The sequence below is a fragment of the Nomascus leucogenys genome, chromosome 4, assembly GCF_006542625.1.
Source record: "Nomascus leucogenys isolate Asia chromosome 4, Asia_NLE_v1, whole genome shotgun sequence".
NCBI classification, from domain to species: Eukaryota; Metazoa; Chordata; class Mammalia; order Primates; family Hylobatidae; genus Nomascus; species Nomascus leucogenys.
Window position 1 is genome coordinate 79,384,047 of NC_044384.1, and position 14,608 is coordinate 79,398,654.

Consider the following 14,608-nt stretch of genomic DNA (forward strand, 5'->3'; position numbering starts at 1 on the left):
GCCCAGGTAGACTGACACATAAAATTAACCATCACACTGACTCATCTATATTTAAGAGATTTTATTAATTCTGCGGTGTTCCACAACCTTCTTCTAGTATTTGTGTACTTAAGATATCCTATAAATTTGCCTGTTATTTAAATCTAAGTTTATTACTTCTTATTGATTTTAACTATTTTCTTTTCTTGCCTTGATAGCACAATTCCATACTCTCAAATAATACAGATGAAACATGTTGTAAAAGTTAAATTGTTACAGAATTATAAACTTGAATGCTAGAAGACTATGGATAAACAGCATTAACATTCAGAAAGAATTTTTGAGAAAACAGGTATTTTTGGAAATATATAAACTTAAAATATTATTAACCTTAGATGACTTCTGAAGATGTGAAGATATCCAGCAGCAAAACAAAATAAGGATTGCAATAGGACTAGAAGTTCTAGCCAGGCAAACTAGGCAAGAAAAGAAATAAAAGTCATCGAAATTGAAAAGGTAGAAGTAAAATTATCTCTGTTTGCAGATGACATGATCTTATGTATCGAAAATCCAAAGAATCCACAAGAAAGCTACTAGAACTAATAAATGAATTCAGCAAGGTGCAGGGTAAAGGTCAACACAAAAAAGATAATATTCAACATTAAAAGAAGTCTTAATACATTTCAAAGGATTAAAATCATATAGAATGTTGTGTATTTTCTGACACAAAGAATGTCTTTATAATTCAAAAATTTAAAAAAGATATTTTAGGCTGGGCACAGTGGCTCAAACTCATAATCCCACCACTTTGGGAGGCCGAGGTAAGAAGAATCACTTGAAGTCAGGAGTTAGAGACTAGCCTAGGCAACAAAGTGAGAAGCTGTCTCTACAAAACAACAACAAAAAAGATATTTAAATATCATCATATGTATAAACTGAGGAATAAATGTGTTAATAATCAATGATAAAAAAGTCATAACAATAATTAGAAAATATTTCAAATAAAAATGATTACAAAAAGGCCAGAGTTCCAAACCTGTTAGATGTAATTAAAACAGTATATAGAAAGAGACTTATAGAATGAAATGCATTAGAAAAGAGGAAAGCTTGAAAAGTATACACTAACAAACCATTTCAAGAAATTTGTAGAGCAAAATAGATTCAAATAAAAAAGAAGCAAAAAATAAAATAAAAATAGCATAGATTTTAAAATTTCTGAAAACAAATCACAAAGCTCAGCAAAGCCAACTGTGATTCTTTGAATATCAGAAATGAAAAAGAGGCATCAGGTTAGGCAGATAATAAATAACTTTAATAAACAGATTTATTTATTAAATAATTAAGGACATAACAATTATATGCCAACTTATCTGAAATGTTAGAAGATATTGACAAATGCTTAGAAGTACATTACTCACCAAAAGTAATTACGGAATCATTATTTTAAAACCATAGTTTTATAACAGTAAAATAAATTATCAAAAACCTTCTATAAATCAAATTCAAGGCCCAGTTTGCTTCATGTAATATTTCTACAAGACATTTAAGAGGAAAATAATTTCAATCTAAAACTCTTCAAGAAAATTGAAAAAGAAATAATTACCTGGCTGGGCGCAGTGGCTCACACTTGTAATCCCAGCACTTTGGGAGGCCGAGGTGGGCGGATCACGAGGTCAGGAGATCGAGACCACGGTGAAACCCCGTCTCTACTAAAAATACAAAAAATTAGCCGGGCGTGGTGGCGGGCACCTGTAGTCCCAGCTACTCGGAGAGGCTGAGGCAGGAGAATGGCGTGAACTTGGGAGGCGGAGCTTGCAGACTCCGTCTCAAGAAAAAAAAAAAAAAAAAAAAAAGAAATAATTACCAACTTACTTCATGAAGCTAGGTTAATCTTGATAACCTTCTAAGAGAAGGAAATGACAGGCCATTTTCATCAATGAATACAGACGTAAAAGTTTTAAGCAAAATAAAAAACAATACTGAAATATATAAATAATAATATGTTATAATTTGGTTTGCATCAATAATGAAATTTGGACTAAATATTAGAAAAAGCTATTACAGTATCCTTTTTTTCTTTGAGACAGAGCCTCACTCTGTCACCCAGGCTGGAGTGCAGTGAGACCATCAGGCTCACTGTAGCCTTGACTTCCTAGGCTGAAGCAATCCTCCTGCTTCAGCCCTCCAAGTAGCTAGGACTACAGGCATATATCACCACGCCCGGCTAATGTTTTTGAATTTTTAGTAGAGATAAGGTTTCACTATGTTGCCCAGGTTGGTCTCGAACTCCTGAGTTCCAGTGATTCTCCTGCTTTGGTGTGCCAAAATGCTGGGATTACAGGGGTGAGCCACTGCGCTTGGCCTTATCACACTATTTTAACAAAATACCAGATTAATGGATAATATAGTCATCTCAGTAGATGCAGTAAACATATTTGATAAAATACATCAGCTGATGATGATAAAAATGAGCAAACAATACAAAGAAACATCTTTAATTTGGGAAAGTTTAAAATACCCTATATCAAGCATCATGCTTTTACAGGGTAAAATGCTGATACCTTTCTCTCTGATAAGAAATAAGATAAAGGTACCCATGATTACTATTTTTATTAAAGTCTTTGTTGGTGGTTCTAGATAGAGTATATACAGCAACACTAAGGAATAAAAGATAATATAGAAAGAAACTCATTCACAGGTGAATAATTATGTATATAGAAAATACAAAAGAATTTACAGATAAATTATTAGTTAACAATCAATTAAGAAACTCGTTCACAGGTGAATCATTATGTATATAGAAAATACAAAAGAATTTACAGATAAGTTATTCGTTAACGATCAATTAAGAAACTCATTACAGGTGAATAATTATATGTATAGAAAATACAGAAGAATTTACAGATAAGTTATTAGAATCAACAATCAATTTACAAAAAGCAACTGGAATTTGCTGAACCAGCAACAGTAAGTGAATAGAAAAAATGATAATAGGATGAGAATATCTGATACTTAGGAGTAAATCTAAGAAAATACGTACAAAAACTATAGGAAATTATAAAAATTTACACTGAGACATACACAAAGATCTAAATAAATAGAGAATATGTTCATTGATTGTTAGACTCGTGGATTTTGGATTGACTCTAATCTCCTAAAAATCACAACTTTTTAAAAATTGAAATTTGGCAAGCTGGTTTTAAAATTTACATGGGATAGCAATTGGTCAAATACAGTCAAATACTGTCAAACAGAAAATGAAGAAAGATTTCATGTATCATATATAAAGATGAAGTACAAATTGATAATCAAGATAATGTGTTATTGGCATAAGAATATACAAAAAAAAACCATGAGTAAAATATAAAGTCTAGAAATAGATATACACATACATAGACTTGATTTATGATGAACAGGCTGCAGAGAGGTAGATAATGAAAGACTTTTTAAAAACGGGACAGAAAATATCTGGACATTCATTTGAATATACATATGGTAATTTACCTTGCCCTATTCAGAAAAATTAATTCCAAGTGGATTAAGAATGTAAATATAAAGAGCTTAATTGTAAAAAACTTTCAGAAGAGAATAGAGGAAAATTTCTTCATGATTTTGGTGTAAGAAGGACTTATTAAAGAAAATACAAAAAGCACTAACCATAAAGAAAAATAAAATATGCGTTAGCCTAAAATGTCAATAGTGATGAGTTTAAGAAACTGTGCTCTAGGTACTTAATACAGGTAGAGATTAATCCTTGATTAGGTTCCATTCTGTAACGTGGAAGTAGCACTTGAGTTATAATACAAATATTTAGTGGAAAGAACTGTCACTTGAGGTTTCTGACAATCGTAGATATCTCTTTTTACTTGTTCTTTGCTATGTCAACACATAGTCTTGGAGATTCTTATTTTATTTTATTTTTTGAGATGAAGTCTCACTCTTTGCCCAGGCTGGAGTGCAGTGGCACGATCTCGGCTTACTGCAACCTCTGCCTCCTGTGTTCAAGCGATTTTCCTGCCTCAGCCTCCCGAATAGCTGGGATCACAGGCACGCGCCACCACACCTGGCTAATGTTTGTAGTTTTAGCAGAGACGGGGGTTCACCATGTTGGCCAGTCTGGTATCGAACTCCCAACCTCAGGTGATCCACCCGCTTCTGCCTCCCAAAGTGTTGGGATTACAGGCATAAGCCACCACGCCCAGCCCAAGATTTCTATAGTTAATTTTGATAATATTCACCAGCAAGTATCCTGCATTTAGAAAATGAGACAATCTATGTAACATATTATGTAATTTCTACAGCTAATTCATTAAACTCTTGCTTCTGAGGTGGAGCTTTTATAATGAATGGTTTCTGCCAAAATATTGAGCCAGGTCAAATTATTATCCTTATCCATAATCCCTCACTCTGCCAGGATTTTGCCTTCCTAGGTTTTACTGGACAAAAATTACTCATGAACTTTTCTTCAGCAACCTGGAGACATACATATTCATGACAAAATACTCTGGGAAAGCAAAATTAAAGCAGACTGGGGCTTTTCAAAGCTGAAACCACAGGTTTGTGAATTTGTTTTCCTGAATCAGAGTCTCCTGCTGCTCGTTGGAAGGACACATTAATGGGCTCACTGGGTCAGAACCATTGGCTGTGAGGCCAGGGAATCACAAGATCCTAGAGTGGTTAATTTGATTGGTAAACAATATTATCAATCAAATCATAAACGAGTCTTCTGTATTATCCCCTTGAAGCTCCTCAAATCATCCTGCAAAGCCCTGCTCTTAACATTCCAACAGACACATATCAAATATTATATAAGTCACCATTTCAGCCTTACCATGTGCTTGGGGTAGAGAGTACATCCTAGAACCCCCTTTTTCACATTTTCCAACGGGTTTTCTGAATTATGATTATAATGACTTCAGCTGTAAGGAGGAAAAGCCAATGAGGTGCTGAGTGCTTCTCGGTGCTCTCCAGAATGATAAACATCACCCACAGCTGAAGAGGTAAGAGGTTTATAAACACCTGCAGAGACCCACTTCCTGTGATTCCTTGGTTTACGATCTGCAGCAACGAAGATCTCTGGAGTTTTAGGAGGGGTCCTCATACTTTTTGCCTTGACTCATGCTCTTGAAAATAGTAAGAAAAAACAGAGGATTCTGGAGGGTGGCATATTAAGCAATGGGTTGCTTTGTTACATACTTTTGACTTTGGGGTTTCATAATCTGATGATCATCTGCTAATATCTACTGGCTGTTTTCACTCAGTTTATTCATGCATCTGTACTACTGTAATTTCCCCTTGAATCCATAATTAGATGGATTATATTTTTTCTTAATCTGCAGACTTTCTGAGGTTCTTATTTTCTTTTGTCTTAGACATGCTTGTCACTTTGTAGTGTCTGAAATAGTCACAATAAATTGATAATCAAGAGATTCTGCTCAGTGTCTAGAGTGGAGATTGTTTAGGTGTTCATGCCTTTGGCCATGTGGCTTAGAGTTTGGACAAAGTGGTCAGCTGCTTTCATTTGTAAATGATTCCTTTTCAGAGCACACTTTCAAATGGCATATCAAACTAATATTAACTGGGTCAAATGGCCTGCGTCATTTTTTTAAATATCAAAGCAGCTGATACATTGTTCCAAGTGAGTATAATAGATAATGAAACTTCCATTTCAGGTTTTGAAAAATTTCAAAGATGTATTCCTGGGGCCCTTTCCTATGTAAAAATTGAACAAACTCTAAATGACCTGTGGGGAATTTGGCCTATAGTTTCATTGTAACCAACACACACGATTTAAATCTCCCAGACTTTTGGCCATCTTGTGTCCTAATGAAAGCTTAACATTTCCTCTTCCTAAGAAACTGTATCATCCTGGAACTCTGTGTCATTGCATAGACATGGTCTATACATCTCTGGACTTATTGATCCCACTTCCTCTTCCAGTTACTGCCTCAGTTTTCTTCTCTTTAAAGTTACTGTATTCACTCTCTCCTATTTCTCTCTCTCTTTTTTTTTTTTTTAAATTTCACTTTAATGAGTCATTCACCAAAAACACTCCATCAAAAGTTTGCCTGAAACATTGGTGATTTCTACATTAAAACATTTGACAGTTACTCTGTTGTCAGCCCTCACTTACTTGATTTTTGTCATAGCCCATGGGATGGATTATTCGTCTCCTAAAAACTTGGTTCACTGTTCTCTTCTCTTTTGTCCTGTCTCGCTGACATTTCTTTTCTTTCCTTTTCTAGTGTCTCCTTCATTGCTTGATCTTGGTCACACAAGAATCAATCTCAGAACCTCTTTCTTATTCTATTTTTTGTTGTTGTTGTTGTTATCCTATCCAGTGCCATGATATAACCTATCCTTTTTACATTCATAATTATCTCACTTTTAATCCCCAGTCTGAGTATTCTTTTTTAACTTCAGATGCATATTTCCCACTATCTGTTTGAATATCTAATGGCATTTCAGACTTAACCTTTCCAAACTGAACTTCTGCTATGAACTGCCACATTTGTTTCTCCCACGTTATCCCTCATATCAGCCTATGGTGACTATGTTGGAAAAAAAATAACTAAAAACAAAATCTTCTCCCAGCCAAGGAAAACACTCCACAGTGGTAGAAGAGAAATAAAACAGTTCTATTATTGAATAACAATGTGATAGACATCACAGTCAATCTGCTAAGAGATTGCAAAGAAAGAAAATCTCACTCTTCCATACAGCTATGCAGATACAATTCCCTATATGTGTTCTCAAGTTAAAAAATTAGTCCTTAGGAAAGAGGACTTGACTTGAGAGCACCATTTGTCACATATAACTTATCCTATCTTTTACCTGGCAATGGAGGTAACTTCTTTTAGGTAATTGGCTTTATCTAGAAAAAAAACTTTTCATATCTTTATGATAGGACATAGTTTTGCAAATTAGAACGAGGCATCTACTGGAATTAGGCTGTCATTCTCTCCTAGAAACTGAGATAGGAACACCCTCTTCCTTGATGTTTACATTCCAAAGAGATGGCCCCCAGGTCATTGAGAAAGACGTTCTCAGGTCTTAAAGCTGACAAAAGATCAATTAATTCTTCAAATGGCTCTATATACATTTTTTTTTTTTTAAAGAGGAGAAAGTACTTACAAGTTTTCTAAGGTAAATGCTCTAAGCAAAAGGAGAGGAGGGAAAGCTTTCCTTATTTTTAATGGGAAGAATTAAACCTCTTGTCTTCAATTTGTATTTACAACTGCACCTTACAGGTTGCTAAAGCTGAAAACTGTGATGCTGTCCTGGCTCCCTTTTTCTCTTACTGTATACATCAGCAAACCGTTGATTCTACCTTCAAAATATTTGAAGAACTGGACCATTTTTGATCAACTCTAATGTTACTATGCTGGTCCAAACCGTTAAGTATCTTTGGCTTGAATTATTGCACTGTCCTTGTAACTTGTTTTATGTGTCACCCCATCCCCTTGAATTATGTTTTCCACATAGCAACCAGAGAGCTCTCATGAAAATGTAAGCAGGAATGCGTCATTCATCTGGTCAAAATCCCCTTGTCCTCCACCCTCCGGCAGGCCCCAGTATGTGATGTTCCCCTCCCTGTGTCCATGTGTTATCATTGTTCAACTCCCACTTATGAGTGAGAACATGCCGTGTTTGGTTTTCTGTTCCTGTGTTAGTTTGCCGAAAATGATGGTATCCAGCTTCATTCATGTATCTGCAAAGGACATGAACTCATCCCTTTTTATGGCTGCATAGTATTGCCACATTTTATTTATCCAGTCTATCATTGATAGGCATTTGGGTTGGTTCCAAGTCTTTGCTGTTGTGAATAGTGCTGCAGTAAACAAGTGTGCATGTGTCTTTATAGTAGAATGATTTATAATCCTTTGGGTATATACCCAGGTATGGGATTGTTGGGTCAAATAGTATTACTAGTTCTAGAGCCTTAAGGAATCCCCACACTGTCTTCCACAATGGTTGAACTGATTTACACTGTCACCAAGAGTGTAAAAGCATTCCTATTTCTCCACATACTCTCCAGCATCTGTTGTTTCCTGAGTTTTTAATGATCATCATTCTAACTGGAGTGAGATGGTATCTCATTGTGGTTTTGATTTCCATTTATCTAATGACCAGTGATGATGAATCTTTTTTCATGTTTGTTGGAGCATAAATGTCTTCTTTTGAGAAGTGTCTGTTCATATCTTTTGCTCACTTTTAGATAGGTTTGCTTTTTACTTGTACGTTTGTTTAAGTTCCTTGTAGATTCTTGATAGTAGACCTCTGTCAGATGGATAGATTGCAAAAATTTTCTCCCATTCTGTAGGTTGCCTGTTCACTCTGATGGTAGTTTCTTTTGCTGAGTCCTAGCTCTTTAATTTAATTAGATCCCATTTGTCAATTTTGGCTTTTGTTGCAATTGCTTTTGGTGTTTTAGTCATGAAGTCTTTGCCCATGCCTGTGTCCTGAATGGTATTCCCGAGGTTTTCTTCTAGGGTTTTTAAGATTTTAGGTTTTATGTTTAAGTCTTTAATCCATCTTGAGTTAACTTTTGTATAAGGTGTAAGGAAGGGGTTCAGTTTCAGTTTTCCCAGCACTATTTATTAAAAAGGGAATCCTTTCCCCATTATTTGTTTTTGTCAGGTTTGTAGTAGATCAGATGGTTGTAGATGTGTGGTGTTATTTCTGAGGCCTCTGTTCTGTTCCATTGGTCTATATATCTGTTTTGGTATCAGTACCGTGCAGTTTTGTTTAGCCTTATAGTAGTATAGTTTGAAGTCAGGTAGTGTGATCGCTCCAGCTTTGTTCTTTTTGCTTAGGATTTTCCTGGCTATACAGGCTTTTTTTTTGGTTTGTTTCATATGAAGTTTAAAGTAGTTTTTTCTAATTCAGTGAAGAAAGCCAATGTTAGCTTAATGAGAATATCATTGAATCTATAAATTATTTTGGGCAGAATGGCCACTTTCATGATATTGATTCTTTCTATCCATGAGCATGGATTTTTTTTTTTCATTTGTTTGTGTCCTCTCTTATTTCCTTGAGCAGTGGTTTGTAGTTCTCATTGAAGAGGTCCTTCACATCCCTTTTAAGTTGTATACCTAGGTATTTTATTGTCTTTGTCACAATTGTGACATGATTTGCCTCTATTATTGTCACTCATGATTTGCCTCTATTATTGGTGTATTTGAATGCTTGTGATTTTTGCACATTGATTTTGTATCCTGAGACTTTGCTGAAGTTGCTTATCAGCTTAAGGAGTTTTGGGGCTGAGACTATGGGGTTTTCTAAATATACAATAATATAATCTGCAAACAGAGACAATTTGACTTCCTCTCTTCCTATTTGAATACCCTTTATTTCTTTCTCTTACCTGATTGCCCTCACCAGAGCTTCCAATACTATGTTGAATAGGAGTGATGAGAGAGGACATCCTTGTCTTGTGCTGATTTTCAAAAGCAATGCTTTTGCCCATTCAGTATGATATTGGCCTTGGGTTTGTCATAAATAGCTCTCACTATTTTAAGATATGTTCCATCAATTCCAGCAATCTACAAATTCAATGCAGTCACCTAGCCTACTGAGAGTTTTTAGCATGAAGGACTACTGAATTTCATCAAAGGCCTTTTCTGCATCTATTGAGATAATCATGTGGTTTTTGTCATTGGTTCTGTTTATGTGATGGATTACGTTTATTAATTTGTGTATGTTGAACCAGCCTTGCATCCCAGGGGTGAAGCCGACTTTATTGTGATGGGTAGCTTTTTGATATGCTGCTGGATTTGGTTTGCCAGTATTTTATTGAGGATTTTAGCATCGATGTTCATCAGGGATATTGGCTAAAATTCTTTTTTTTGTTGTCTCTGCCAGGTTTTGTATCAGGATGATGCTGGCCTCATAAAATGAGTTATGGAGGATTCCCTCTTTTTCTATTGTTTGGAATAGTTTCAGAAGTAATGGTACCAGCTCTTCTTTGTACCTCTGGTAGAATTTGGCTATGAATCCATTTGGTCCTGGGCTTTTTTTATGGTTAGTAAGCTATTAATTAGTGCCTCAATTTCAGAACTTGCTATCGGTCTATTCAGGGATTCGACTTCTTCCTGGTTTAGTCTTAGGAGGGTGTATGTGTCCAGGAATTTATCCATTTCTTCTAGATTTTCTAGTTTATTTGCGTAGAGGTGTTTATAGTATTCTCTGATGGTAGTTTGTATTTTTGTGGGATCAGTGGTGATATCCCCTTTATTATTTTTTATTGTGTCTATTTGATTCTTCTATTAGTTCTTTATTAGTCTGGCTAGTGGTCTATGTATTTTGTTAATCTTTTCAAAAAACAAGCTCCTAGATTCATTGATTTTTTGAAGGGTTTTTCGTATCTCTAACTCCTTCAGTTCTGCTGTCGTCTTACTTATTTCTTGTCTTCTGTTAGCTTTTGAATTTGCTTAGTCTTGCTTCTCTAGTTCTTTTAATTGTGATGTTAGGGTGTTGATTTTAGATCCTTCCCACTTTCTGATGGGAGCATTTAGTGCTATCAATTTTTCTCTTCATATTGCTTTAGCTGTGTCCCAGAGATTCTGGTACGTTGTGTCTTTGTTCTCATTGGTTTCAAAAAACTCATTTATTTCTCCCTTAGTTTTGTTATTTACCCAGTAGTCATTCAGGAGCAGGTTGTTCAGTTTTTGTGTAGTGTGTGGTTCTGAATGAGTTTCTTAATCCTGAGTTCTAATTTGATTGCACTGTGGTCTAAGACACTGTTATCATTTCCGTTCTTTTGCATTTGCTGAGAAGTGTTTTGCTTCCAATTATGTGGTTGGTTTTAGAATAAGTGCTATGTGGTGCTGAGAAGAATGTATATTCTGTTGATTTGGGGTGGAGAGTTCTGTAGATGTCTCTTAGGTTCACTTGGTCTACAGCTGGGTTCATCCGTCTCGTTGATCTGTGTAATATTGACAGTGGGGGTGTTAAAGTCTCCCACTATTATTGTGTGGGAGTCTAATTCTCTTTTCAGGTCTCTAAGGACTTGTTTCATGAATCTGGATGTTCCTGTATTGGGTGCATATTTATTTAGGATAGTTAGCTCCTCTTGTTGCATTGAGCTGTTTGCCATTATGTAATGCCCTTCTTTGTCTTTTTTGATCTTTTTTGGTTTAAAGTCTGTTTTATCAGAGACTAGGATTGCAAGCCCTGCTTTTTTCTTGCTTTCCATTTGCTTGGTAAATATTCCTCCATCTCTTTGAGTCTGTGTGTGTCTTTGCATGTGAGATGTGTCTTCTGAATACAGCATACTGATGGATCTTGACCCTTTATCCAATTTGCCAGTCTGTGTCTTTTAATTGGGGCATTTAGCCCATTTACATTTAAGGTTAATATTGTTATGTGTGAATTTGATTCTGTCATCATGATGTTAACTAGTTATTTTGCATATTAGTTGATGCGGTTTCTTCATAGTGTCATTGGTCTTTATATCTTGGTGTGTTTTTGCAGTGGCTGGTACTGGTTTTTCCTTTCCATATTTAGTGCTTCCTTCAGGAGCTCTTGTAAGGTGGGCCTGGTGGTGACAAAATCCCTCAGCATTTGCTTGTCTGTAAAGGATTTTATTTTTCCTTCACTTATGAAGCTTAGTTTGGCTGGATATGAAATTCTGGGTTGAAAATTTTTTTGTTTAAGAATGTTGAATATTGGCCCCCACTCTTTTCCGGTTTGTCGGATTCCTGCAGACAGATCTGCTGTTAGTGTGATGGGCTTCCCTTTGTTGGTAACCTGACCTTTCGCTCTGGCTGCCCTTAACATTTTTCCCTTATTTCAACCTTGGAGAATCTGATGATTATGTGTCTTTCTTGGGGTTGCTTTTCTGGAGGAATATCTTAATGCTGTTCTTTGTATTTCCTGAATTTGAATGTTGGCCTGTCTTACTAGGTTGGGAAAGTTCTCTTGGATAATATCCTCAAGTGTGTTTTCCAACTTGGTTCTATTCTCTTCATACTTCAGGTACAACAATCAGTCGTAGGTTTGGTCTTTTCACATAGTCCCATATTTCTTGGATGCTTTGTTCATTCCTTTTCATTCTTTTCTCTCTAATCCTGTCTTCACACCTTATTTCATTAAGTTAATCTTCAATCTCTGATATCCTTTTTTTTTTGCTTGATCAATTCAGCTATTGATACCTGTTTATGCTTCACGAAGTTCTCATGTTGTGTTTTTCAGCTCCATCAAGTCATTTATGTTCTTCTGTAAACTGGTTATTCTAGTTAGCAGTTCCTGCAACATTCTGTCAAGGTTCTTAGCTTGCTTGCATTGGGTTAGAACGTGCTCCTTTAGCTCAGAGGCATTTGTTATTATCCATCTTCTGAAGCCTACTTTTGTCAGTTCATCAATCCCATTCTCCATCCACTTTTGTGCCCTTGCTGCAGAGGAGTTGCGATCATTTGGAGAAGAGGCATTCTAGTTTTGGGAATTTTTAGCATTTTGCATTGTTTTTTCCTCATCTTTGTGGATTTATCTACCTTTGATCTTTGAGGCTGATGACCTTTGGATGGGATTTTGTCTTTCGTGGGGGTCCTTTTTGTTGATGTTGATGTTATTGCTTTCTGTTTGTCAGTTTTTCTTCTAACAATCAGGCCCCTTTTCTGCAGGTCTGCGGGAGTTTGCTGGAGGCCCACTACAGACACAGGGGTACCATTTTAAAATCTTTCATACTTTTTTCTTTCTTTTTTTTGGAGAGGTGGAGTCTCACTACATTGCCCAGCCTGGTCTCAAATACACTATATTTTTACTGCACCTTTTCTATATTTAAATACATAAATATTTACCATTGTGTTACAATTGCCTACAGTATTCAGTACAGTCACATGCTGTACAGATTTGTAGTCTAGAAGCAATAAGTTATACCATATAGCCTAGGTGTGTAGTAGGCTATACCATCTAGGTTTATGTAAGTACATGCTATCGTGTTAACCCATGATGAAATTGCCTAATGATTCATTTCTCAGAATATATCCCTGTCATTAAGTAATGCATGTGTGTGTGTGTAGGAGGAAAATTTTAATACACCTTTCACAGTAAATGATACAATGATACATTCACAATTCTTTGGGATTTTGGCAATTTGGATGACACAGTTAACAAAACTGACCTAGTGACATCTATACATTATCATATCCTGAGTGTAGAATATATATTCTTTTAAATCTTACATAGATTTACAAAAAGTTGAAAAGTTTTGTTTCAAAGGATTGAAATGATATACTATATGTTTTCTGATGGGGGAATTAGAGTTCAACAATAAATGATAAGTGATAAAATAATGCAAATATTTTAAAAATCAACATGTAGAGAAATTGGATAAGACCTCTCTTAATAAGCAGTGGATCAAAAAATCACTATAATAATTAGAAAGCATTTTGAATAAAAACAGTACCACTTTTGGTTATCATTTGGTTGTAGGATACAACTAGAGAAATTTATGGTGTACAATTATACATTACAAAAGAAGAAGAGCTGAAAGGTATAGTACTAAACAACCATTAACAGACATTTGAAGAGATGAATTCCAAGAATGAGAGGTAAATAATTAAACTAAGAGCAAACTACAATAGAAAGCCTCAATTAGACATAGATGTAAAAGCCCTATATAAAATATTAGAAAAATCAACTCCAGAAATACATTAAAAAATATATGATCAATTGGGTTTGTGTCTATGGTGAAATTTAGATTTAGTATTAAAAAATGTATTAAAGTTTGTTACCACATTAACAAATAATGTACTTAGTAGAGCACAGTAAAAAATTTGATAAAATTTAATAGTCAATGGTGATAAAAATGAGTAAACTATTAATATAAAGAAATTCCCTTATTTTGATAAAGGTTCCATCAAATATACCTAGTAGTTAGAAAACATTTAAAAATTACAATAGCATATACATAATAACTATTTTGAATAAATCTAACAGAACCTTTGTAAGAATATAAAGGGATAATTATAATGCTTTACTCATGGACACTAAAGAAGGCGTAAATAAATGGAGGGATAATATGTTCATGATTTGGCAGTCCTGTGGGATATAAATTGATTCCAATAACAATAAAAATTGCAACCGTTTTTAAAAACATTTTATGCAGCAGTTTTAGGTTCACAGCAAAATTGAAAGGAAGGTATTTCATATTTCTCCTGCCTCCACATATAATTGCCTTCCTCATTATCAACACCCCTAAACAGAGTGGTAAATATGTTACAATTGATGAACTTACATTGACATATTATTATCACTGAAAATCCACAGCTTACACTAGGATTCACTCTTGGTGTTATATATTCTATGAGTTTAGATCAATGTATAATGACGTATATCCACCATTATAGTATAATACAGAATAGTCTCACTGTCCTAAAAATCCTCTGTGCTCTGCCTAATTATCTGTCCCTCCACCCAACTCCTGGAAACCACTTATATTTTTACTATTCCTGTAGTTTGGCCTTTTCCAGAATATCATATGGTTGGAATCACACAATATGTAGCCTTTTCAGACTGGTTTCTTTCACTAAGTAATATGCAAATATTTTAGGTTCCTCCATGTCTCTTCATGGTGTGATGATAGCTTCTTTCATTTTGGCATTGAATAATATTCTATGGTCTGGAT